Raw genomic sequence first — 27,694 nt, 5'->3', positions numbered from 1 at the left:
CTCTCAAGAGTCCATCCTAACAAATTGTCCTGATGATATGCAACCCAAATGGACCATGCTACTCTCGGGTCGAGTACATACCAATTATAGTTATGAGCTTAGACATCTAATCCAACAGTCTCCCACTTGGATAAGTCTAAAACTATTATTGCAAGTATGACTCCAAAACCCGACTGGCAATCGTAGCTCTTAAAAGCCACTGTCGAACTTTCACTATTCAATGAATTGTCCATTAGATAAGGCATCATATAATCCTCCATTCTAGATATCATATGGACTGAGACATGGATTATAATCATTCTCTCTGTCCTTCTGTTGTTTCCCGATTTCCGATTTATGACGACTGTCTAATTGAATAAATCAAATCTGTCCAGGCCCGACTGAGTACTTACGTTTGCCATCACTAAATCATCGAGGGGCCCACAGATATCGCTTTTATCCCTCTAAAGGTATAAGGAATGGATAAAATTTGACTTATATGCTTGTACTAACTACTTGTTGAATCATACACAAAGGCATGTTTTATAACATCAAGTTACGGATGCATTTTCGTACAATCAAGGTATAACCAACTCATAGTCAACAATTCATATCTCTAGGTTTGAATAATATTAGATATTATCGTCTCCTGATCACTCATGATAAAATCCACGAAGTGAGTCAAATGAGTGTGGGTTTAATCCAATACTCGAATCTCATTCCAGGAGCACTCATGAATGTTGCAACAACTTTTGCTATGTCTAAACACATTAGAAATCTACAAGCCCAATTCATGAAAGTCTTGATTCATACCTACTTCCAAAGTATGATTGACTGTGGAGAGTTTGAATAACCTAGTTATTCGGGAAGTCAAAACATGAAAAGTGAAACACAAGAATAATCGAATCCAATATGGTATCAGAACTTATGAATATAAATAAAACATCTTTTATTTATCACCATATTGATTACACATTATTCATTGTATAATTTTTCGATTTATCAACCTAATACTTGAATTAAAACAATAATCATGCCATGCTCCAAGCATGCACACTATGTTTTTCCAAACAATAGTTATGCTATACTCCAAGTATGCACACCATGTTTGTCTATGATCCTTACTCTGTGAAATAGACCAATTGAACATGATTCCAATGATGCTCATTTCACAATCCCAAATCCTTACCGAAAATGTCAGAATACAAGATTCTTTGCCATTTACTGAAATTTGTTAGATTCTAAGCTTATATACATTGATCCTCTTGTAATGACTATGCACAAAAGTCACAAAGACTTGGCAACGGACATTCACAAAGTAATCCAATGGAGAGCAATTCAAGGGAAACGAATTCTCACATTCAAAGAACATTCCTTTGAAGATCCTTCTTTCATTAAGTTTTCTAATCTTACACAGATTTAATGAATAACTCCCATTTATGGAAACATTTCCATATTCCATTTTGACTATCACTTCTAAACAAGAGTTGCCTACTTTGAGAATATGTCAATATGGTCATTCCAAAATTAACACTACACTTCCAATTGTCCTTGAGAAACCAATCTTTGGTAAACCTCAGATTGTCCTCGACAATTGCTTAATCATTTTAGTCATACCCAGTTCTAGTACTTTTTCCCTCTTAATGCCCCAGGCATTTGGAAAAATTTTGAACAGATGAATATTACAACACATGTAATCGATCCTATATCCGAAGCATATGGGACACGATTAATGATGTGTCACATAAAGACATGATACTAGACCAGTCTTTTGCTATAATATTTCTATTTCTATTTGCCATGTTCTCATAATTCAGATTATGAAAAGGGATGCCGTAATCATAATCGAATTTTAGAACACAAATATTGTAATTATGACTAAATTTGATTAAAATATCAATCTAAGCTTGTAGAATTGAAATGAAGTATGAATTCCTCTCCCTTAATTATAGCAAAACAACTTTTCAACCCCTGCACCTTTGCAAATTGAAACTTTTGTTTTCTATAATTAACATTGCTAACTTGCAAAACTTAACATAATAATCATGCTCCCACTAACATGATAACTATTAGCATAACACTTATGCTCCCATTAGCTTTGACATGTATCCAGAAATCAGCTGGAATTCTAGAAATCAATACTTTATTGACTTTCTTACCAAAGTTTAGATTTATGATACGAGATGCTTTGATAAGACTTTATCAAAATCATACACCTTTTCTTAGATATCTCACATGTGTGTCTAAACAATTTTTAGAACTATGAAAATGGATGCCGTAATCATAGTCTCAATTGTTTAGACCTTTGCCATTTCTCACAAGTCCGTGTTAGCGTGTCGGTTAACCACACACGCTCCACTAACGACTTTGAAAATGCAAATATCACAATTGCTATCTACATAAAATCTATTTAGTGAAAGCGTTTCCTCACCATCATTTTCATGAATCGGAGAGAAACCTTATGACACTTAGATTTTTTGGTGTACGTATTCCTATCCATGTGAATTTGTCATAACCATAATCACAAGACAAGGTTAGTGTCAAATCCAAACTATATGGACTGAACTTGTGCAATCTTAACTTCTTGCCACTTGGCAGCACAAGGGCCTACAATTGCTTCCAGGTTGTTATGCAAACAATTGAGAACTTGTAGAACTCAGATGCATAGTCAACTTTAACTGGAATGGGCATAGAAATAAGAATATGTCAACACGATCGGTTACAAACCTCAAGTCGTGTGCTAGTGATAAACAATAGGTTTTATTCCTGATTAGTTCTTGAAACTTTTTGAAGATCTTTAAGAGTCCCACTGACATCTTGAGATATAAGATTCTCTTGTCAAGAACCATTCCTTGACAAAACAAATATTCAAGAGTTAATGCAGATTCTTATCAAGACAATCACTTCACACAAATTGGCCTTAGTTGGTCTTTGTTTTATCCAAAACATCACAACTCACCAATTTCAAATGTACAAGAGTAGAAAACATTTTACTCTACATTTGATAAGTGTTTTAAACCTTCTCAACATTATGTCACTCAAGGCTCGATCTTGGAGTGTTACTCTAAGATTCAATTTTGGAACGAAGTATGATTCATCTTTCTTGATTTAACCATTTCAACAATTCACGTTTCCTCTTCTTAGTCAAACAAGTGCACTAAGATGTCCTTAGAGAATCAATTGTGATATGGTTTCATAATCAGTAAGATAATCACAAAACAAGATACTCAAGTACTCTCCCATCTTTTTAGATTGGAGAAACGTTTATCTTTATGCCTAATTTGATTCTTCTTATTCGTTCTGCTTTACATTGAAACTTTTCCAATGTTTCAGAATTATACTTAAACTTGTAAGCACAACCATATTCACTGAACTTTAGTAAATCATGATGAATAGTCTTATCATTCTCTGTGGTGGACCTAAACAACGCACACCCAAGTGTACCTGATCCCCTAGTCCTTCACTTGAACCACATATACATGCGATCAAGGAATTAGTCTTAATTTCCCAAAGATGAAAATTCTCATTCATCATACAATACAAGTTGCATGATTCCAAGTTTCTATCCAACTGAAACTTGGATGATGAGAATCTTTCCTTATTTGGTAAATTATGACACTACCACAAACGAAAGAATCAAATCCATTTTCCAGTATTGCTATTAATGGAATTATATAAACAACAATTTTCATAAATTCCATTGTAAGGCTACTTAAAATAAATAAAATAAAAAATTTTCCTTATATTTTAAAATTGCAGAAAAACTTATCCTTACAATGCAAATACATATGAAAACTATGTTGTTATTTACTCCTAGGCAATCTATCACAACTCTTAAGCAACAGCTCAAAATTCTAATGACCGAACCATGCGATCGAAATCCATCTTCGCGATCAGAATCAACATATTCTTCCTTTAAGATTCCTCTATTTTATTTGATTCTTAAAACATCAAAATGCGACCTAGTCACATCATGTAATAAGAATCTCAAAATAGGAACTTAATAGAGTTAGATAGTGGACTTTACCCGAAGCATAGTCAAATTTTTACTTTTACCATCCTAGTGAACTCTCAGATAAACTTGGCAGCTTCGCAACCAATGCCCCTTCCTTTGGCAATAGAAACATATGGACTCTTTAGGAATGGTACACGGGGCTATCTCAGACTTAGCCTTTCTATTTACCATTTGGTCAACCGAGTTGACTATTCGCGATCCCTTTCCATTGGGAAAAGAAGACTTTTCTGGACTTCCAATGTTTGCATTGACAATGTCCATGTAAGTTTGGGAAGTAGATCTTCCAATCAAATTTGCTTTACCGGTGCTCCAAATCATTTCTGATTCAGTAGCAACAACCAAATAGGTAAGATCGTTAAGGGTCATGTCATGGTCCGTCACATAGTAGTCCTTAAAGAACTCACTATGTGACTGAGGAAGTGATTGAAGAACCTAGTCAACAACCAACTTCCTCAAGACTTTGACACCCAACTCTCCCGGCTTGTCAACATGTGACTTCATCTACAAGATGTGAGCACACATAGGCTTTGCTTGCCAATAGGGCTTGATTGACCTTGAACTTGTGGGTTAGGGAGAATAATTGGAGGGGGTGGAGGAAGAGAAGTATGATTTCCATGATCTAATCGTAGGAAATCATCTTCATTAGGAAAGCTAGTTCCAAGATATTTGGGAAGATGATAGTTGTCTGAACTAGACATCTACAATAGGAGAAATTCATGTTAGTTGATTTAAGTCCTTAATATAACACCCAATATGAAATATTAAGGCTAGGACCCAACACAATATTTTATAACTTGGAAGAGGGATGTCGTAATCCAAGCTATAAAATATTTGAAGGTAGATAAATGACGATTTACCAATTTCCACCACGAAAAACTAAAAAGAATTTTAGGTCTTAAGTGAGTTGAAACTGCTAGATCCTTTGAGATTCATTGAACTCTTCAGTGGCATGTTTAAATCTCGATTGTGCCCTCTCAAGTTTGTGACTGGGATGCCGAGGATCACAATCAAGGTGTGAATAACCATGCAAATTAACTTGGTACCCTTAACTTTATCACCTAATCGATGTGACGGTTAACCATACGCGCTCCACCAATCTATGATAAACATTAAGTTACCCTTTGCCACTCTTACTAATCCATGTTAGTGTGCCGGTTAACCACACACGATCTACCAACGACTTGGTAAAGTACAAAGTGCAATTTCATGGGTTAGCACCAAATTCACATTTTCCTAAAGTAACTAAGATTGGGAATTTAATAAGGTTTAGTTACTTTATATTTATCATTATACTTTTAATGAAAGGAGAATTAATGTCCTGCCAAACCCGTTCGGCTAACGACCCTCCACCAGTCAAGGAAGCGGTGGGTGAGAGTGGACACCCATTAAACTGCCATTTTATAGGCACACTACTAGAAAACAGCCCTTTAATGACGCGCAAACAATGACACGCGCTGATAGAGGACACGCATTTGTGCATGCCCTAAAAAATAATGTCAGTTTTGCAAAATATGAAGGATAGAGGACATGCATTTGTGCGTGCCCTAAAATTAGTGTCAGAAAAGAAAAAAATGAAAATGCGGAGGGCGCCTTTCATAAAATGTATGTCATCTAAGTGTGTCGCTTTATAATTTTTTAATGAAACGCGCGTTTTAAGCCGGGAAATGAAATACCCCAAATTTTTTAAGTCCCCGCCCTTCGTCTTCCTCCCTTCGTAAATAACTTGTACTGATTCTCTTCTAAAATCTCCCGACACCCTACCATTTCTCTCTATTGACGCTCCGTCATCTCACGTTCATCTTCAAAAACAACTTCATCGGAAAAATGCAACCTGTAATGGTTGTGAATAAGACCAATTGGTTCGACTTCTCCCCTAAAACCTGGTACAACTTCTCCTCAATTCGACTTCACTCTTCAATCTACACGCGATTGACTGGTTTTTTACTCTCAAACCCCAAACCCTACATTGATTTGACAGACAGAGAAACATATAAGTGTTGTCGGCTACTGTGCTCCATTATTACCACACGGTGCTCTTGATTTGTTAGGGCTCGTTTCATCTGTTCATCGCCTCCCTACCACAAGAGATCTTATAGTTCTTCCCAAATATAGCCCCTTCATTCATCTTTTCTATCAACATCGTATGCCACCAACGTTCCCTTAAAGGTGACTTCATTTTTGATTTTTGATAACGTGAGCCCTAATTTGTATCTTGCTTTAACTTTTCTATCAACATCATATGGTTTGATTAGTATAAGTGTTTTCTCTATTTTGGTAGATTTGAAGTTGCAGACCAACTGTTTGTTTAAATGCCTACACACCACTTTAGTGAAAAAGGAAGTGGATAGCACAGACATATGGTAGCTCATGTTATTGACTATTTATATGTGTGTAGTAAGATTATGAATATTCTTCCAATCAATATCACGTTCATACTGGTGGTTTCAATTCAAGGAGCTTATGAAGATTCTGTTGTAGATCATTTGGTGATGGAACTTTGTGTTGAAGTTGAGTTCTTTGATAGGATTACCACAAAAGGCACCGTTCGGAATGAAAAGAAACTGATCTTTATAAAAAAAAATTGTTGGTTTGATTGAAGCTTGCATTCTTTGGGAGTAACACATCGTGATCTTAGAGCTGGAATTTTTTTTTATATACATAATGATTCGCCTCTTAAAAACATAGATTTTGGACTATCGGTTTTCTTTAAACCAGGTACCTGGAACATTACAGATGAAGAAGATGTCCCATGTGGCCCACATTGTTATTTCCAGGTAATTGTTATTTCTACCCATTTTTTTAGCATTACATAGGTATTAGAGTATGAAAAATCGTCTAGAGTATGAAAAAATAATGTTTTTAAATAATTTATTACGAACAATAATCGTCCTGAAGTTTTTCATAGGATAATATACAAAACACGAGTTTCTTCACTCATTTAGACTTCCACAGACCCTCTGTTTTTTGAATTACAGAAAAAGAAATATGATATTTATTTTTCCAAAAGTCAAAAAGGTTAAATTGGAAAATGTATGAAGCTCTAATAGGTTGTTATATCTGGAAAGTTTGACATGGCAGGAAAGGAACATGAGCCTTTGAATTGGGAAATGAGGATGAAGATTGCTTTAGGATCTGCAAAAGGATTAGCATATTTGCATGAGGACCATGAGTATTCTTTCTTTGTTGCTTTATAAAAGTATTCTGAGCATAGATTTTGGTTTAAGATATTTGGTCAATTTAAATTGCAGGTCAACCTAAGATCATTCATCGTGATATCAAGTCTGCGAATATACTTCTTGTATAATAATAATATATGTTTTAGTGAAATGAACATTTTTTAACTTAATTTATTCAGATTGCTGGTTTTGGACTTGCTCTATTCACTTCTAAAACCGATACCCATGTGCCCCCGGAACCGCCGAAACCGGTTCCCGTTTCGGATACCCACTTGTTAAAAAATTTCAAACTAAATTTAGATATAAAAAACAAGTTCAAGCTTATAAACCCAAAATTTATAAAAAAATTACTACAATTCTTAGAACGTTAGTAAAATTTTTCATGGTGAGCCAAAAAGGACACCACAAAAAATAAGCCTTTTTGCCTTCTGCACCCTCGATTTCCTTTGTATTAAGCATAGGATAAATGCAACTTTTAATACATCATGTGATGTGGGATAGCTTTAGTAGCTAAGAGTTTTAATATTTCCTCATAATTTTTTAACATTTTTGCTTCTATCTACTTTCATCCATCAGTTCATTGTTGTATCTTACATCCATATCTTCCTTTAACAACATTTTATTTCTTACAATATCTTCAGGTTGTTTGATCACAAAAGTCATTTATGGAGGGTTCTGTTGATGCATCATTTTAAAAGGGAATGTTGGAACACACAACTGCAGCTCTTCAGCAAACCGAGTCAACTCATTTTTGTTCTGTGATGAATTATATTGACTCAATCGACGCGTACGGTCCCATTTGGTAAATGTCTAAACAACCCCTTCACCCTTGTTACATGTTTATATATATATATCTCTCTCTCTCTCTCTTTCTCTATGTATATATCTTTCTTGTTTTGATGTTTGTATAATGATTTTTCAGGATTCTAGCAAATTCTAAGCCTTGTCCAAAATACAAGCATCCAACTGAGAAGAATCAAGGTTGTATGCACATGTCCATGTTTAGTGTTCTTGTCATTTTCTGTAATGTGAAAGGTTGCTTGGTAATTAAGTATTCAGATTAAAATATTTGGCAGGGCTTGTAACACCTATAAAATTTGAGCCAATTTAAAACATTTTAAATCATTCAAAAACCATTACGTTCATACAATTCGTTTTCAAAATAGTTTAAACATCAGAGTATCCCCCAGAACCATATCATATAAATCATAAAACATGAGGAGCGGTACGATCACGCCTTCGCCTTGCCACGATCTCCTGAAGTACTTGAAACAATACACTGAAACGGTAAGCCCGAAAGCTTAGTGAGTTACCCCCAAAATACCAACCATACATATCATACTCATAACATATCACAAATAGAACAGCCATGCACATCAGGTCTACTGTGTGACTGGTCCGCCCGCACCGGGCCTTCAGTCCACCTGGTCCACCCTCCGAGTCTAGCCATGTACGTCGAGTCTACAATGTGATTAGTCCGCCCGCACCGGGCCTTCAATCCACCTGGTCCACTCTTTGAGTCTACAGTATGACTGGTCCGCTCGCACCGGGCCTTCAGTCGGCCTGGTCCACTCTCCGAGCCTCGGCACGTCTGGTCCGCCCTCTTGGGGCCTTCAGCCTATCCGGACCGCTCGCTGGGCCTTCAGAATATCCGGTCCGCCCTGGGTATGTTGGCCTACAGCACGAAGCAGGACCCGCCTCAACCCAACCCCGTCAAACAACCATGTTCACATAAAACAATCAATCACATAACAAATCCTTAACCAGACTATCAGTCTAACAGATCACATAGCATATCAACATCCTAACCAGGATTCCGACCTAACCGGTCACTAGCATAACATTACCCTATATACCGGGTATCGACCTTAACCAGGTCACTAACATAACACCATCCTAAATACCAGCATGCAGATCTAGCAAAGCAATAACATAACAAACAATACCCGAATTTCCATCCGATAAAGGGCCGACCTTGGTGTCGTAGACCCTGTCGATATAGTGAGGATAACTCACCAGCAATTGCCGACTGAAGAGATGTGACCAAGCGGCTCTGACCACCGAGACGAACTTCAACACAGCACACTACCAAAGAACCAATACCATAATTACCAAAATACCCTTGGAAGTCAAACTGGTCAACTCTTGGTCAAAGTCAAAGTCCTCAGTCAAAGTCAACCTTCCTGGTTGACTCTACTCGCCGAGTCAACCCGTCGACTCGTCGAGTTCTTATACTCAGAAAACTCCCATAACACGACTCAACTCGCCGAGTCGACCCGTCGACTCGTCGAGTTCAACGATCTCGGAATCCCATCCTGTCCAACTCACTGAGTCGCCAACCGACTCACTGATCCAAGGCTTTAACCAAAAGAGGTTGGGTTCTGCGACCAGACTCACCGAGTCCAAGAACAGACTCGCCGAGTCCAAGGGAATCTTCAACAGACTCGCCGAGTTGTTCTTCAACTCGCCGAGTCCATGCCTATGTTCATACAACTCGTCGAGTACACCCATGTGACTCGCCGAGTCTCTCCAGTTCTCAATCCATACAGTGGCTTTTCGAGCCATGCAGGGGATCCAATCCATAGATCCACTCCTCTCAAGTCTAACCCTCACATAAAGTTGCAAACTTTACGTGAGACGAAGGAGATATAGGCCCAAAACACATTAGGGCTAGGGTTAAGGACTAGGGGGCTTCACCAACAACTCTTAGACAGATACTTTATGACATTCTGGACCAGCTCAAGTCTAGATCTGAGGTAGCACCCTCAGATCTACCCTCCAAACCCGAAATAACCTTCAATCATACCAAAAATGCCCCAAATCTCAAACAATAATAGATCTAGATGCAAAAGAGCCCAAGCAACAGATTATTACCTCCAATATAAGCTCTAACTAAAGTAGATCCCGGATCTACACCACTCCTTTGCAGCAAGCCTCTTGATCTTCAAGCCTCTTTTCAAGATTTCCTCTTCCAAAGCTCTATTATCTCTAATAATGAAGGCTCACTCGATTTCTGGGGTTTACAGGCTCTCAAGAGTGGTAAGGAGGATGAGAGAAGGACATAAAGTCCTTTAAATAGGGTGCAACCCCCGAGATTAGGGTTTTCTCATTCCAGCACCAACTCATCGAGTCCAAGCCGCCGAATCGGCGAGTTGACCACTTAATCCGCGACCCAAACCCACTCCAACTCGGCGAGTAAGCGTACCTACTCGTCGAGTCCCTTCTTCGAATTTACACTTTGCACCCTTTAACTTCTTGCTTCCGAACTTGGGATATTACAATTCTCCCCCACTTAAATTAGGCTTTGTCCTCGAAGCCTACTGCAGTATACGCTTCAGAACAAACCCCTTGCACTGCAGACTCCGCTATCTCAATTAACTCAGGTTCTTGCCAACCCTACTACTGCATCTCTCTTAACATAACCTCTTCTCGCCTGGCATCCCTGCTAATACTCCAAGCGGACAACCGGTCTTTTCTACTCAATGTCGCCACATATCAATCACGTATCACTCGATAATACTAACCCTTCATATCAGGGACACGCTTCCGCGCCCTGCAACGCTATATCCCACAGACACCCACTGCGCTCTGCCAAAACACTAATCCATCTTCCTTCGCCCAAAATTGGCGATAACCCTGATAACTTGCAACCTGGAACGAATCCTCATGATGGAATACCCCATATTGGAATGCCTCCACATACATAACTCAATCCTACAACCATACTTGGAACTAAGGACCTTGTCCTTGCGTCACCCTCGAACCCTTCGGTTCGACACCACGGAGTGCAATCCACTCACACCTCCCTATCACGATCTCTTGGTCCTTGACCTCCGACTGTAATATCCTTATACAGTCCTCAACACCGGTCCAGACTACTCTCGAGTCTGTTATCCTGCTGACTCACCTTCCTCTGTCCTAATCTCCAATCTGGAACCACTATCCTCCTCCTCTTCCAAGGAGGCTGAAAACATGCTTGCGCATCATTCAATATTGCCACAACCTCAACGGGCATCCAACCCGTATGTGCTTCCATATATCTGGTACAATTCCAATGCTCACTACCAAGAACTTTCGATCATCCATTTACTCCACTGCCTTCCTTTCAGAGGACCCAAACTCCTTCCGGAGCTACATACCTTCCCTTTCAAGAAAGTCTACTCAACAACCCTTACCGCACCTATAAGTGTCACAAAGCTAAACTCCACTCTACACTATCCATGTAGAGCAACTGCTATTATCGAACTCCCACATACTCCGAATCCGATCACGTAACTAACAAGGCCCACGCACGGCCTCCAGCCAACTTCATCATCATGATCAATACTTGGGGCCAGACCATATCGATTAGTATTGCATGGCAACATATTCACTCATTCTCCGAATGTAGATCTACTAACATATCCAGAGTCTTCAGCATGACTGGACCGCCTTACCAGGCCTTCAGCCTATCTGGACCACTCTCAGAACCTTCAGCATGTCTGGACCGCCCTCCTGGGCCTTCAGCCTGTCTGGACCGCTCCCCGAGCCTTCGGTCTGACTGGTACGCCTTCCGGCCTTCAGTCTATCCGGACCGCCCAAAACTGTCGTACGCCATCCTGAACCATTCTTCCTGGGAATCTCTCCCATGCAATCTGTTCTAGCCCTCTTAGGGGTTCCGAACTCCAGTTCCATTCCCGGAATCCTTTCCATGGCCTAAACCCAGGCCTCACATCGACCAACTACCTTACCTGAAACCATGGTCTGTCCCCAGCCCCACTTGTCTATCACTTGCTCCAATCATGCCACACTCTCGGCTAACAACGCTGATAAATCTAAGTAGCTAACCAACCTTGGATGCATGTTGTTTCACCGGAGAATTTTCCAATTCACCCCCACTTAGTGCACCGACTACTAACCACCGATGCCCAAAACCGGCATAGCTCAATCGCCCTTACTCCATATATTCCTTCTTAACCATGAATTGACTCGCTCGGGAGGGAGTAACCTTCACCGAATAACCCTTCCGCCATCGCACACCCGAACTCCAAGGAAGTTCGAATCTCAATCTGAACACTTCTCGCATCGCAGTTGCTATTCCTAGCAACGAGATCATAAACCTTATCTTTCGACCAAGAATCCTCCTGAACGCTAACCAACTACAACTCCTAACTACTAAGGTTCTCAATCATACTACGAAACATGCGGAACAATGCAGACATATTTACAATACCACACCAATAACAAGATAACAAAATGGAAACATACCCGCAGCTGCATCTGGCTCTGTCCTAACCTCCTCTGCTGTAAGCTGGAATGCGCGTCCCTGAGCCCTCGGAGGCTCCGCTCCACCCTGGCCCCTGCCAATAATCCTCAAAGTGGCCGGTGCTGGAGCCTGCACCGGTCTTGCAGCAAGCTGTGGACAGTTGACCCTCAAGTGTCCCACCTGATGACAATGATAACAGATCCTCATATCCTGAGCCGGGACCGAATGACGGCAGTCCCTCGCATAATGTCCCTCTTTCCCACACTTGCGACACGCACCACCGGACCTACAAACTCCGGCATGACCTTTCCCACACTTCTCACAAGTGTGGCTACTCTGACCGCCAACCCTAAAGTCAACGGTTTTGGACCGTTTCGGCGCCAGCTGTGACTGCACCGAGGCCTGCCTCTGCTCTCGCAACTGCAACTCCATCTCTAACTCCCGCCGCCTGGCGGCCTCCTACAACTCTAACAAGGTATCACATCTCTGCGTGGACACAAACTGCCTAATGTCCCTCTTGAGCATACTCAGATATCGGGACATCTGAGCCTGCTCCGAAGCAAACTCTAGGCAAAACATCGCCCTCTCAGTGAACATCCTGGTGATCTCCGTCACCGACTCTGAATCCTGCTTCAGCTCCAAGAACTCCTGAGCCAACCTCTCCCTCTCAACCTGTGGAACATAACGAGTGTTGAACATCTCCCGGAACTGATACCAAGTAACCGCAGCCCGCTGCGCATCAGAATAAGATCCCGTAATCAACCTCCACCAATCCTTCGCCCCGAGCCTCAAAAGGTTCAGAGCACACCTCACCCTTTGATCCGCAGGGCATGAACACGTGAAGAAACAACCCTCCACGTCTGACAACCATCTCATAGCAACGATCGGATCCTAAACTCCATTGAAAGTAGGGGGCTTCGTATTATCGAAGTCCCGATACTAAAAACGTCGACCGGTTCCTCCCCTGCCACTGCTACAGCCGCTGTAGCTGCCGCGGCAGCCGCCTCCGCAAGAGCTGCATAGCGCTCATCAAAGTACTCAACCATGGCAGTCTTGATCGACCCATACATCTCCGGCAACTCGGCCCGGAACATAGCAGCAACCTCATCATGCAAGATCTCACGAATCCTGGCATCCAAATCGTCCGTACTCATCTGACCAATGACCAGGGGTGGTACCGACCCATCCTGACCACCCTCTCCCGATCCTGATCCCGAACCGGATCCTGCCCCGAAACGTCTCGTAATCGCCATACTGCAATACACCAACGAGACCCTTAGACACATCACATATTCACCCGGGGAACTATCTCATAACCGATACCCTAGAAAGTTGTGACTTCCTTGATACGCGTATGGGTCCTGTGCTTTCAGTAGTACGGGCCCATACTACCTTCCACACCTACCCATATTTGTCTCAAGTATCACCACAACACCCTACAATATACATATACATAGCGATCGATAAATCCTCACTCCTAGAGGAATGCTAAATATCTCAGAACTGGCCTTCCGGCCTCTCACTACCCACCCATCGACCAACTGCCACACGACGCTCGATTGGTGCCAGTTAACTATTACATGAATACAATCACATACCACACGACTTAAACAATCTTAGACTAAAAGATTTAACCCCACAACGGTTGGACTCAGACAAGAGCTGCGCAGCAGGACCAAATCCCTTACCCTAAGACTATTTAACCCATGTAGCATGTGACTTAGAGTGTTCACCCAATAGTTAGTTCACACACGAAAGAGTCACAAACAATCAATTGAGGTACTCTACATAAGATAAGGCATCAAAGATCAAGCAATTCTATCATACGAGTCCTGAGGATCCCTATCTTATTACTAGCATGCTGTTCTAACATATCACAATATCAAATAACTTGTATGGTATTTTGGGGTCTACTTACTGGCTCCGGCTGATCGTACCCTCTGCATCCTCCTTTACTTATTTCGAAAACCTTTTGAAAACCATTTTGAAAAATCCCTCCTTGATTTGAGACTGGATTCACACGAATGTTCATCCAATTCACTCAAACCAAGGCTCTGATACCAACTTGTAACACCCATAAAATTTGAGCCAATTTAAAACATTTTTAATCATTCAAAAACCATTACGTTCATACAATTCGTTTTCAAAATAGTTTAAACATCAGAGTATCCCCCAGAACCATATCATATAAATCATAAAACATGAGGAGCGGTATGATCACGCCTTCGCCTTGCCACGATCTCCTGAAGTACCTGAAACAATACACTGAAACTGTAAGCCCGAAAGCTTAGTGAGTTACCCCCAAAATACCAACCATACATATCATACTCATAACATATCACAAATAGAACAGCCATGCACATCGGGTCTACTGTATGACTGGTCCGCCCGCACCGGGCCTTCAGTCCACCTGGTCCACCCACCGAGTCTAGCCATGTACGTCGAGTCTACAATGTGATTGGTCCGCCCGCACCGGGCCCTCAATCCGCCTGGTCCACCCTTTGAGTCTACAGTATGACTGGTCCGCCCGCATCGGGCCTTCAGTCGGCCTGGTCCACTCTCCGAGCCTCGGCACGTCTGGTCCGCCCTCTTGGGGCCTTCAGCCTATCCGGACCGCTCGCTGGGCCTTCAGAATATCCGATCCTCCCTGGGTATGTTGGCCTACAGCACGAAGCAGGACCCGCCTCAACCCAACCCCCATCAAACAACCATGTTCACATAAAACAATCAATCACATAACAAATCCTTAACCAGACTATCAGTCTAACAGATCACATAGCATATCAACATCCTAACCAGGATTCCAACCTAACCGGTCACTAGCATAACATTACCCTATATACCGGGTACCGACCTTAACCTGGTCACTAACATAACACCATCCTAAATACCAGGATGCAGATCTAGCAAAGCAATAACATAACAAACAATACCCGGATTTCCATCCGATAAAGGGCCGGCCTTGGTGCCGTAGACCCTGTCGATATAGTGAGGATAACTCACCTGCAATTGGCGACTGAAGAGATACGCCCAAGCTGCTCCGACCACCGACACGAACTTCACCACATCACACTACCAAAGAACCAATACCATAATTACCAAAATACCCTTGGAAGTCAAACTAGTCAACTCTTGGTCAAAGTCAAAGTCCTCAGTCAAAGTGAACCTTCCTGGTTGACTCTACTCGCCGAGTCAACCCATCGACTCGTCGAGTTCTTATACTCAGAAAACTCCCATAACACGACTCAACTCGCCGAGTCAACCCGTCGACTCGTCGAGTTCAACTATCTCGGAATCCCATCCTGTCCAACTCACTGAGTCGCCAACCGACTCACTGATCCAAGGCTTTAACCAAAAGAGGTTGGGTTCTGCGACCAGACTCGCCGATTCCAAGGCAATCTTCAACAGACTCGCCGAGTTGTTCTTCAACTCGCCGAGTCCATGCCTATGTTCATACAACTCGACGAGTACACCCATGTGACTCGCCCAGTATCTCCAGTTCTCAGTCCATGCAGAGGCTCCAATCCATAGATCCACTCTTCTACAGTCTAACCCTCACATAAAGTTGCAAACTTTACGTGAGACCAAGGAGATATAGGCCCAAAACACATTAGGGCTAGGGTTAAGGACTAGGGGGCTTCGCCAACAACTCTTAGACAGATACTTTATGACATTCTGGACCAGCTCAAGTCTATATCTGAGGTAGCAACCTCAGATCTACCCTCCAAACCCGAAATAACCTCCAATCATACCAAAAATGCCCCAAATCTCAAACAATAATAGATCTAGATGCAAAAGAGCCCAAGCAATAGATTATTACCTCCAATATAAGCTCTAACTGAAGTAGATCCCGGATCTACACCACTCCTTTGCAGCAAGCCTCTTGATCTTCAAGCCTCTTTTCAATATTTCCTCATCCAAAGCTCTATTCTCTCTAATAATGAAGGCTCACTCGATTTCTAGGGTTTACAGGCTCTCAAGAGTGGTAAGGAGGCTGAGAGAAGGACATAAAGTCCTTTAAATAGGGTGCTCTTTTCAATATTTCCTCATCCAAAGCTCTATTCTCTCTAATAATGAAGGCTCACTCGATTTCTAGGGTTTACAGGCTCTCAAGAGTGGTAAGGAGGCTGAGAGAAGGACATAAAGTCCTTTAAATAGGGTGCAACCCCCGAGATTAGGGTACACCACTCCTTTGCAGCAAGCCTCTTGATCTTCAAGCCTCTTTTCAATATTTCCTCATCCAAAGCTCTATTCTCTCTAATAATGAAGGCTCACTCGATTTCTAGGGTTTACAGGCTCTCAAGAGTGGTAAGGAGGCTGAGAGAAGGACATAAAGTCCTTTAAATAGGGTGCAACCCCCGAGATTAGGGTTTTCTCATTCCAGCACCAACTCGTCGAGTCCAAGCCGCCGACTCGGCAAGTTGGCCAGTTAATCCGCGACCCAAACCCGCTCCGACTCGGCGAGTAAGCGTACCTACTCGTCGAGTCCCTTCTTCGAATTTACACTTTGCACCCTTCAACTTCTTGCTTCCGAACTTGGGATGTTACAGGGCTATTAAAGATGAAATTAGAAATGAACCTCGAGCACTTGTTATATAAACCATGAAAATTAAGTTAACAAATACTTGTTCAGGTGAATGCTCTGTTATCTTCTTTAGAGATCGATAATCATGGGGGGTTGGTTAGGGAGTACATGCCTGGTAGATACGCAGAGCTGGATCAGTATTAGGGGGAGTCGCAAGTCATGGGGCCCCGTGCAAAGGGCTGGGCTGATGAATTTTCCCAACAACACGGTGGGGACCCAAATGCTTGGGCTTTATCCTTTGAACGACAAAATGGTGCTGGGGGTTGGGCTTGTGAATTCCAGCATGTCAGTGAGCTCTTTCACTTCAATAATTAAAATAATAGTTGAATGTTGACTTACTATTAATTAATATGTTATTGAGGATAACCAGGTCAGGGTTATAAAAGGTATTTCACATAAGAGATCAGATTATTATAGTAATTTGATGAGAGGACTATGTGGTTGATAATGCCTTACTAGATGGATGAATTAGTTGCATCACATGTTCCCTGTTTATACTAGTAATAATATTTAGTAGATTAATGGATTTGGGTTTCAGTAACTGGAGATTTCTTTTCTGTTTGCAGTTGAAGAAAGAACATAGCAAGTATGAAGCAGACAGACAAGAAATCAACAAGAGTAGGATTTAGTGCTTAAATATGATACTTCCAAGTTCAGGGAATCTAAAAATTCTCCTTCTCATCGTGCTTCAGTGCTTAAAGATGATAGCTTATCTTCTTCGAATGATGTTTCCAGTAACAACAGTAGGATTTCCCATACATCCAAATCTAGGGAAATAAGTTTATCATCAAAATTTACTTTATTTGAGGACTCATATGACTGTGCTTTAATCTTTTCCTTAGAAACCGGATCAACTTCTCAGCATCAGAGAGGCGTCTTTTAAGGGATGAAAGTGTGCATATGTTTGGTTGTCAATGGCTAGAAGAGTGTTTTGAGAAAGATGAGATGCTTCAAGAGGATGAATATATTATGAACACAAGTGGTTTGATGGAATCAACTCCATATGAGTAAGTTCAAATATTCCTTCTTATTCAATATGATAAACTATAAATTTGAATCAATCAGTTGATGATATTGAAGACATAAAGAGATAATAAAAGGCATAATAAGAAAGGAGAATTTACATTTTATGTTTATTTAATGAATATAGCATACTACTCACTGTTAAAGAAATGATCATTTTTTATAACTGAAACATTATATGCAATTTTTTTCTCAGGTTGGGATGTCAAAGTTCAATACACAGGTGATGATATTGATGAAATCCGTGAAGAATGATCGAATTTTTTTAAAGACTTCACTTACCGGTGATATTTTGTATCCACAAACAATATAAAAGTGAAATGTTAGGTAACATTTGTCTTTTGACATGTGATGTACAATGTTTTTGTTAACTGTGTGAAGTTTACGTAGCATCCTCTTTTGACATGTAATGTACATACAATGTTTTTGATAACTTGTTTAACATTTAGATGAAATTAAATGTTTGGTATATGGTATTTTAAATTTTATGCAATGGATTGTATTTTTTGTATATGGTATTTTATTTTTATTATGAGACATTAAATGCAAATTTAATTTAAAAATTAATAAATATATAAATATATATTTTTTTAATTTTTAAATTTACGATACGCAAAAATGTGTGTCATCTTCATTTATGACATGGCCTTTCTTGACAGGGATTTTAATGATACGCATTGCGTGTCATAAATGTGCGTCGTCTATAGACGACGCGCAAAAGTGTGTCGTCTCTCGTTATGACAGCGCCTTCCTTGACACGCATTTGCGCATCGTCTGAGCGTTTTACGACACGCATTGCGCGTCGTAAAAGGGTGTTTTTCTAGTAGTGGCAGTAACCTTATACCCCCATTATAGACCGGCTTCGTGAATGAGGCCTACTAACGGTAAGTGATGAGATTAAAATGTGACAACTGTCAAAACTCAGGTTAGGACTCATCTAGAACCTTACCATTTCCTTGTGTGCACTTAACTTTTCTTTAGAGTTACAAGTTGAACTAGGTTCGCGACTTAATAGATCCTTCGGAACAATTAGTGTACCTTAGCTTGTATGGAACAATCACATTGACATGTGAATGAACCAACTATGTGGTAAAGTGCCAAAGTTCAACCGTAAGTCTAAACACAAAACTATGTTCGGTAGATCATAACTCAAGGGTATGATATCAAGCCAAAATTTCCATATTGGAACAATCAAATTCTTAACAAGGTTAAGTATTCTAAGCAAATATGAACAAAATTAAATCATAATAATAACTAATTACAAATTTGAGACAATGTTGATGCAATTCATAATTTCATTTATGAATCAAAAGTACAATTCAAGGATTGTCTAATCCTACTTTCTTATATTATGAACCCTTATTCCGTTTACATGAACTATATATTTGATTTTTTTTAGAAAATTTAAATCACAAAATAATTAATTCCTACAATTATAAATTAAAATGCAAGTCTATGAATTTATTTCAAAAAAAAGTACTTGAATGAAAACCAAGAAATAAACTCTTGAAAGTTTATATAATATATCTAGAACTTTTATAAAAACTAAAGCTAATTTTTATAAAATTTGAAATGGGGCCATATTTATAAAGTTCACCACTTTTCAACAAGCCTTTAATCCCTTCTCTCCTCCCAAAATTCGTTCATAGGCTCTTCCATTCCTTCTCTCTCTCTCTCTCTCTCTCTCTCTCTCTCACTCACTCATTATTACTCATTTATGCAAAATCCTGAGGCCAGATTTTGCATGTCAATGTGAGAGGCCAAAACCGACCTTAGAGGCATTTTCTGTGGGAGAGATTTTTCCAATTCATTTTTCAGATGTTAAAAAACATTTCTGGAGTTTTGTGGCCGATTTTAATGAAGTATAGACCCAAAGAGATGACGAGAGAGATGGTCTATCCAGAGAGACAGAATCTCAATTTCTCTCTTCCTTCTCTGTAGAAACCACACCTTCTCTCTCTAAAAATCAGTGCCTCAACCACGAATTTTTAGCCTTATTTTGGGTGTTCTTGAAGCTTCATATCAAAGGGTATGTTCTTATCATACACCTCTTGAAGATCCATAACAAATTTTACAAGTTCTACTCACTTTCTCCTTCAAATTTTCGATTTCTAAGGCATGTTCTTGCAAAGAACCTTTGTTTGATCTTGATGTTTGTAGATCACCACCAAAAACATGTTGCATGTTCAGTAAATGGTGTTGATCCATGACAAACCAAAGTCAAGAGCAAAGGTGAGCAGATGCACGCCTTATCTAGCACCAAAAACCGATTTTTCAAAAGTTTAGTCTCATCTAGCTTGGTTGCATGTAAGATCAAATGGTTAGAAACAAGTATTTCTACATAATATATTTAATATAGTGTTTTTATATCTCAATCTAAGCAAAAGCAAATGATTTCATTAGGTAAAATAGAAGTTTGAACTATGTTTTCTTGAGTTTTACTCTTCAACATTCTCTCAGATTTGTTTACTCAACTTTTAAAGGGAATAACTCACTCGTTTCTTGACCAAATCACTATATTCGTTTTCTGAGGACTAGTTCCATGAGTTAAATTTCGAACCCAGTTGGACTTACTGTAAAACATTAGAAATATGATTTTTTACGATTTTTACAAAACAGTTGCGCAAACAACACTTTTTCTATGATCACTAGTTTTGCACTACATGATTAAGGACCTTAAACCCCACAATAAATCTTGAGAAAATTATTTACGAAACTTAATACATCTTTCTCAGAAGACCTAAAGTTTCATGAACAAAAGCGTTATATAAGTTTGTACAAAAATTGTTCAACTTCCAGCTACATTTGGAACTCATGCACTAGTTAGTGCTACATTTCTAAACATGTTGGGGTTGAATACCCCATTTAGCTCCCAAAATAATTTCTAAACAAATTATTTTATGTAAGCTCATGGTTTCAAGAGATGTTCTGTAAAACCCCTAGTGCTAGAACATAATATTTATTTTTCTACAAAAATAAGGATTTAATGGCCAAAAATTCAAAATAAATACTTACACATGAGATAAAAATATAAACAATTACAGAACTTATTTACGTAAAAAATGTTGATTCCACATAAATTTTCATACAATTTGGTCACAGTTTGGTATTTTATTTATAATTTTCTTTTAATTAGGGCATGAATTTACAAAACCGGGTCTTAGGGCTCAAGAGCACAAACTAATATTTTTCTATGCTTGGGGAACATTGTAACAACCTGTGGAAGTTTAATTGGGAAATTTTGCAACTGTTTTCTATTTATTTAGAATTTTTCCTATTATTTAGACATAAATTGAAAATAAATAACTAATGGCGTTCAAAAATTCCTATAAAATTTCGAGACACTCATAACCTCTGTTAGAACTAGAATATAATTTGTTACAATTTTTGGAGTTCATTTTCATGCCTTTATAGATTTTTGAACACAAGGCACAGTGAATTCTATAATACCGATAATGAATCGTACACACTTTGGGCACTTTTATGACACCACTAATTGGATAGGTAGTTATTAGATAATGGATTAGTGAATTGTATCTCACTAGAAAATATTTGTTTCATAGGGCACTAGTAGAAATCGATCTCTACAACACCGAACCACGAAGCTCGAACCGCAAACTCTCCCTAGTGAGTATTCACAACCCCCTTTTTACTGTTTTCATGTTTTCGGGTGGAAAGCATGCTACTGTTTTATGAGCTATTCGTACTATATTAATGAACTTGGAATGATCTTGTTTTATGAACTTCATGAACTTGGAATGATCTTGTTTTATGAACTTAATGAACTTGAAATGATCTAGTTTTATGAACTTAATGAACTTGGAACGGTATGGTTTTATGAACTTAATGAACTTGGAACGATATTGTTTTATGAACTTGATGAACTTGGAACGATACTCTTTTATGAACTTTCTGTTATGAACTTGTGCTATGAACTTTATACGATGAAGTCTTGATATGAACTTTGTGATATGAATTTGTTATGAACTTTGTATGTTAAGTCCCCGAGAACCGAACTATAACCTATTAACTCGTATTTCGAGCCTACGGTCTTAGATAGCGCTATTTGGGGTAGACAACCCCCACTCGCCCAGAACCGTGAGTGCATATTTACGTGAACTGACATCATGGCAACCATGGACATGATGGAATGGGGAAAGAACGGTCGTCAGGCTTGGTTGTGAACGGAGTGCTTTGGCATTCAACACTCATTTTGAGTTTGAACTTTTGTGAAAAAATCTATATTTTCTTACTGAAATGATGTACCTATATAAACCTGTGAACTCACTAACTATTTTATAGTTGACCCTTGTTTTTGCATGCTTTTTAGGGAACGGTCAGTGATCTAAATTAGACATCAACAAGAATTTGCACCTGATGTTTCTTTTGTTATGCATTAGACTTTGTACTAGGGAACTAAAATGTAATTTTGCTTCGAACATGATGTAAAATTAAAATTATCAATGATTATGGTTGGTAATCATATGTACCTTGTCTTATGAGACCTTAGCCTGTCACCCTTCGTGTTTCCGCGTTAACGGGGTGTGACAGATTTGGTATCAGAGCCGAAGGTTATAGAGAATACCAGTTTTCCCTTCCTTGGGAAAGCCTAACCTATAACCAACGAGTTAATAATCATACTATCTACTATAACTAAATCGGGTAGTGCACTACTGGACCCTAATTACACATAGCCTGGTCACCAATGTATAATTAAGGAAGAGCAAGTGCAAAATTGGAAGTGGTTATAGTGAGTCGTATGAATAACCTAGGATCTTCTTAGACACTTAACAAAAATAGAAACCCTTAGTACACATATCTATCAAGTTACATTAGGCTACTGAGATGCTTCTAAACAGAAGGATTCCTTATGTGAAGTTTAATTAGGTTGAACTCTATGTCTCGCGCTCCCGGATCGGCCGACGAATGAGGATACATTACCGGATGCCCATTAGTAACCCATCCAGTACGGAGCCGTAAAAGGAACCCTCTATGGGATCAGAGTCCTGAGAGGAGGTTAGTAGTCAGTAACCTACCCAGGAGACCCGTGCACTAGTCAGCTATGTCATCTACTTCTTAGGTCGACATCTTCATCGTCCTGCACCGCATACCTGACCGACGGGCCAGGTAAAATCACTAGTCTCCCAAGGATGCTATAAGGACATAACTCCAGTCGTCTTGTAGTGTGCTGCTAGCATAAGAATAAGCATCTCCTAAATTAAAAATCCCTCAAGATACGTGGAATATAACGTAATGCATATGATGAAAATGCCTTGTCAGCTTCCGGAGCTAAATACGATATATATTTTTTGAGAAAAAAAACAACATACAAGAACATCTCTTATTTCCACGAGCTTTTACCTCAACCCCTAAGGTCGGATCCCTTCCAACATTGTTCCTGTTCAAAGGGTGTAATGTGGAGGTAAATCGACCCAATACGACATCATTCGAGATCTGGAAGAGATATTACCTCTCGAACATCATTAATGAGAACTACTTTATGGTGGAAGGTACCGCCATGGCATAGTCTTCTTATCCATTTTCGGGGACATATCTGAACCTCGTTTGACACCTATACAACCACATTTGGAACATGTATGACCAATATGATTTGTTATTCTAAACAACCTTAGAAATACCCTTCATGTACCATGGCAGCTAATCGACGCCATCCAAATGTTGTCTCCTTGGATTATACATAAGGTGACTCGCTACTCCCAATGTAAGGGGAATGTTTGGCCTAGTGCATATTGTCGTATACATTTTGTTGCCAACTAATAATTTGAAAAAGGCCTTGGCCACTCCTCCTAGGTCGTTCTCTCTATTTAGATATTGATTCTTTAAAAGTCATAAGTGACTTCTTAAACGCATATGTCTGGGCTTTCTCCTATCCATAAGAACTTCTTAGGAATTTTCGGACATACTTCTTTCGAGCGAAATTTACAATAATATCAACTATATTTCTCTCTATGCTCGTTCCTGATATTTTCATAGAGAACTATTTTTCCAACTTGTTAATTCCCAACATGTAGACCCAAAAAGCAACATGTTAGATATCTTGCCTTCGACCCAAAAATAATTCCAGAGGATTTATCTAGACTTTCTGTGCCTAGACAGGTTGAGTTCAGAATTGACCTAATTTATGGAGACACACTTATAACTAAAGAGTCATACCACTTATCACCCTTCCGAAATACAAGAGCTGTCTGGTCAACTCCAGAAACCCCTCGAAAAAGGTTTCATTCGTCTAAATTCTTCATGGGATGCAATGACGCTATCCTTTAAAGAGAATGATGGATCGATCGATTGTACATTGATTATAAAGAATGGAATAAGTTGACGATCAAACAATGATAATCTCCTCCCCAAATCAACGATCTGTTTGACTAATTATAAAATGCTCATACTTCTCTAGTATCGCCCAACCCCTAAATGCAGTGAACCAAAAGTTAGGAAGCTCTTTTGGGTGAAAACAATAAGAAGATGTATCCAAATTGGTAGAACACAAGTACTGCAACACGTCGGCCCTGACTGTACCAAAGTGCGTTTACAATGCCACAAAATATTATGACACATCACATCAATCCTACGATTGTGCATTGATGCAAAAGGACGAGGTTATTGCGTACACTTTGAGTAAATTAATGGAGCATGAGTAGAACTATACCACACACGACCTAGAGTTAGGAATGTTAGTATTTGCCCTTAAAATCTAGAGACAATACTTATATGAAATCGAATGCACTATCTATACTGACCACAAAGGCCTTCAACATATCCCAGAGCGAGGATGCTCAAACATGAGGAAAATGAAATGAGTAGCTTGCAAAGGCAGTATAGCTCATTGGAAGATTGCAGACTCGAGTGAATCACTTGACTCCTCCTATTGATACAAATGAGACTTCAAGAATTGCTAGTGCGTACTCACTATTCGAAACCGTATCTCTGGCTTCATTCCTGCTCATTCCATTAGCATTGGATTTCCATTTCAGTATTCACATATGCTCAGTAAGGGCATAATAATCATCTTTTCCGTTTTTGACAATTTTCTCATTTAGGTTTTCCACTTTTCCTAAATATGATTTCTCGAGTTTGAGCATGTCATTTCAGAACCTTTCGGTCATAATATGTTTATATTACATTACCAAGACATCGATTTCAAAACATCTCTTATTTCAGTCATTTATGCCACTTCTCGTATTATAAATCATAAAAATTTCCAAAACTAAAAAAAAAATTGATATTTTTTTTTCTTTTCTTTCATGGATTTGCTACCATTATGCTCTTAACTATTTTTAATTGACACGTGAAGTGTATATTATCTCTTTTTCTGAGTATCTTTATAAGTCAAGCTTAAATTTTGAACGATGAACACGGATTTTTTTTGACATTATACATTTAAATTCATGACACAAGCCTGTTGTTTCTTTCCCTTGATGCAATTTTGTTTGTAACAAGCAAAACATAGTATCAAACTTTGGCTCATTTTCAAGATACTCACTTTCCGATTTAAGAACAACTTAATTAGTTTCCTTATGAAATTTCTAGCATCGTTCTTGTCAAACTATAAGTGTTTACTTCCATTGATGTTCTTGCATCCTTATCAACCCTTTATGACTCATTCTCTCTATGTAGTAAAGTATTCTTACTCCACCCATTATGATCAATTTCTTCATTACCACGTACTTCAGAACTAGAAGCTTCCTCCATTAGAGCGTACCCTTTTTATGATCTCTAGAAACCACTAAATTTCTTTATGTTGCTTTACATGGCTAACCACCATAAATAGCTTGGTGACCCTCATCGTCGAGTTCATATACCTTTATCGACATTCTCTTAAGGACTGGAAAGAACTTGACTTCCTACAAGTTCTAAATTTGTACCAAAGGTTGCTTTGGGGAGAGTATCCCCAATGAGAATGATACCTTAGCTCATATTGTGTGCTACTCAAACTATCCCATTGTAGTTCTTTGGATTCTTTATGAAACTAACAGAATGACTAGAAGGACGCAACACCCCATGTCCTATTAATTAGAACACTACTAAGGCATTACTACAGTAAATAAGAGCATCATCATGAGAACTATATGCAACATTCACCTCCTTCGTAATCTTACATCAGAAGCTCTGGTCATCGTTAGGTTCCAACATGCGATGTCTTTCCCATTGTTCAGTTAACATCTCCTCCCGACTTGGATGTTTCCCTTTGAACTTTATCTATACATGTCCTTATGAAGGATGCAATCGTGAATGTTGTAAATATTTAGCTCTCAAACCCTAACGAAGTTGCTAACTATTGCCCCGGTACTGGACAAACTATCAAGTAAATGATAATAGTGGCAATAACAAGACTACGTCTTTTAACCCAATGGCAACAAAGGCCAATCTTGAGGTAAATGATTGTGTTTATTCTTACGAATTGTCACAGAGCTACCCTTTCACATTCATGTTCCATAGCCAACGAATCAAATGCACCATGTTTGCAGTAGAGGATGTTTCAAGCATTTTGGACAATGCTCATATAAAATTGTGGGTTTTCTCCATACTGGCAAGGATGTATTCACATCCTTCACCATTAATTATTTTAGGACTCTAAGTGCTTGTTCGTCCAGATGGTGCCGATCCTTTTACGATTCATATGAAGTATTCAAACCACCAGGATGGTAGATATAATTTATTTTAATGGAGTTTGACAAGGACTGCTAAAGGAAACGATCTAATTTGGATAGAGGTGGATCTATTGGCATAATCTGCACACTTCCTTCCCATTCAAGAAGATTACTGAATGGAAAATCTTGCCTGGATTTACATAGATGAGACCATAGTACGTCATGGAGTACCTATTTCCATTATTTTGGATAGGGAGTCTCCTTGTGTCACAAATATGGTAGTCACTTTAGAAAGCCTTTGTACACGATTAAACATAAGTACTACCTACCATCCTCAGATGTGGAGAAACAAATGAACTATCCACACTTTGGAAAACATGCTCCAAGCCCATATGATCAGTTTAGGAGGTAGTTGGAACACCCAATTACGGTTATTTGAGTTTTCCTATAACAACAACTGTCACGCCAGTGTTAAATATGGTCCCCTACGAAGCACTGTATGGGCTTCAGTGTGGATCACCACCTTGTTGGCTGGAAATTAGCGATACCAATTAATGAGGCTTGATAGAGTTTAAGAAACCACCAATAAAATCATGATAATACATGATAGACTGGAAGGTGTTTTCGATCGTAAGAAGAGCTATGCTGACAAGCAAAGGAACCCTTGGTATTTCAATTGGGAGATAAAGTACTCTTAAAATTACCGCCAGGGAAAAGAATTGTACGCTTTGGAAAAAGAGAAAACTAATTCCTCGCAATGTAGGACCCTTCGAGATTATTGAAATGATCAGCCTAGTGACATATAAGCTCAAGATACCAGAAGAACTTAGTGCGATACACGACATATTCCATGTGTCGAACCTAAAAAAAAGTGCTTCGCGGAGAAATCCCTGAACTTACCTCTCGAGGACCTCCAAATTAATAATCGCCTAAAAAAATTCATGGATGAACCCATAGAAATCATCAATCGGGAAGTTAAGCAACTTTAACAATATAGAATCCCAATTGTGAAAGTTCATTGGAATTCTAAGCACGTACCTGAGTTACATGGGAACGGGAGGA

This window comes from Lactuca virosa, chromosome 4 (genome assembly GCF_052849685.1).
Source record: "Lactuca virosa cultivar CGN04683 chromosome 4, Lactuca_virosa_CGN04683_v6, whole genome shotgun sequence".
Lineage (NCBI taxonomy): Eukaryota > Viridiplantae > Streptophyta > Magnoliopsida > Asterales > Asteraceae > Lactuca > Lactuca virosa.
Note: the sequence above shows the minus strand (reverse complement) of the source record.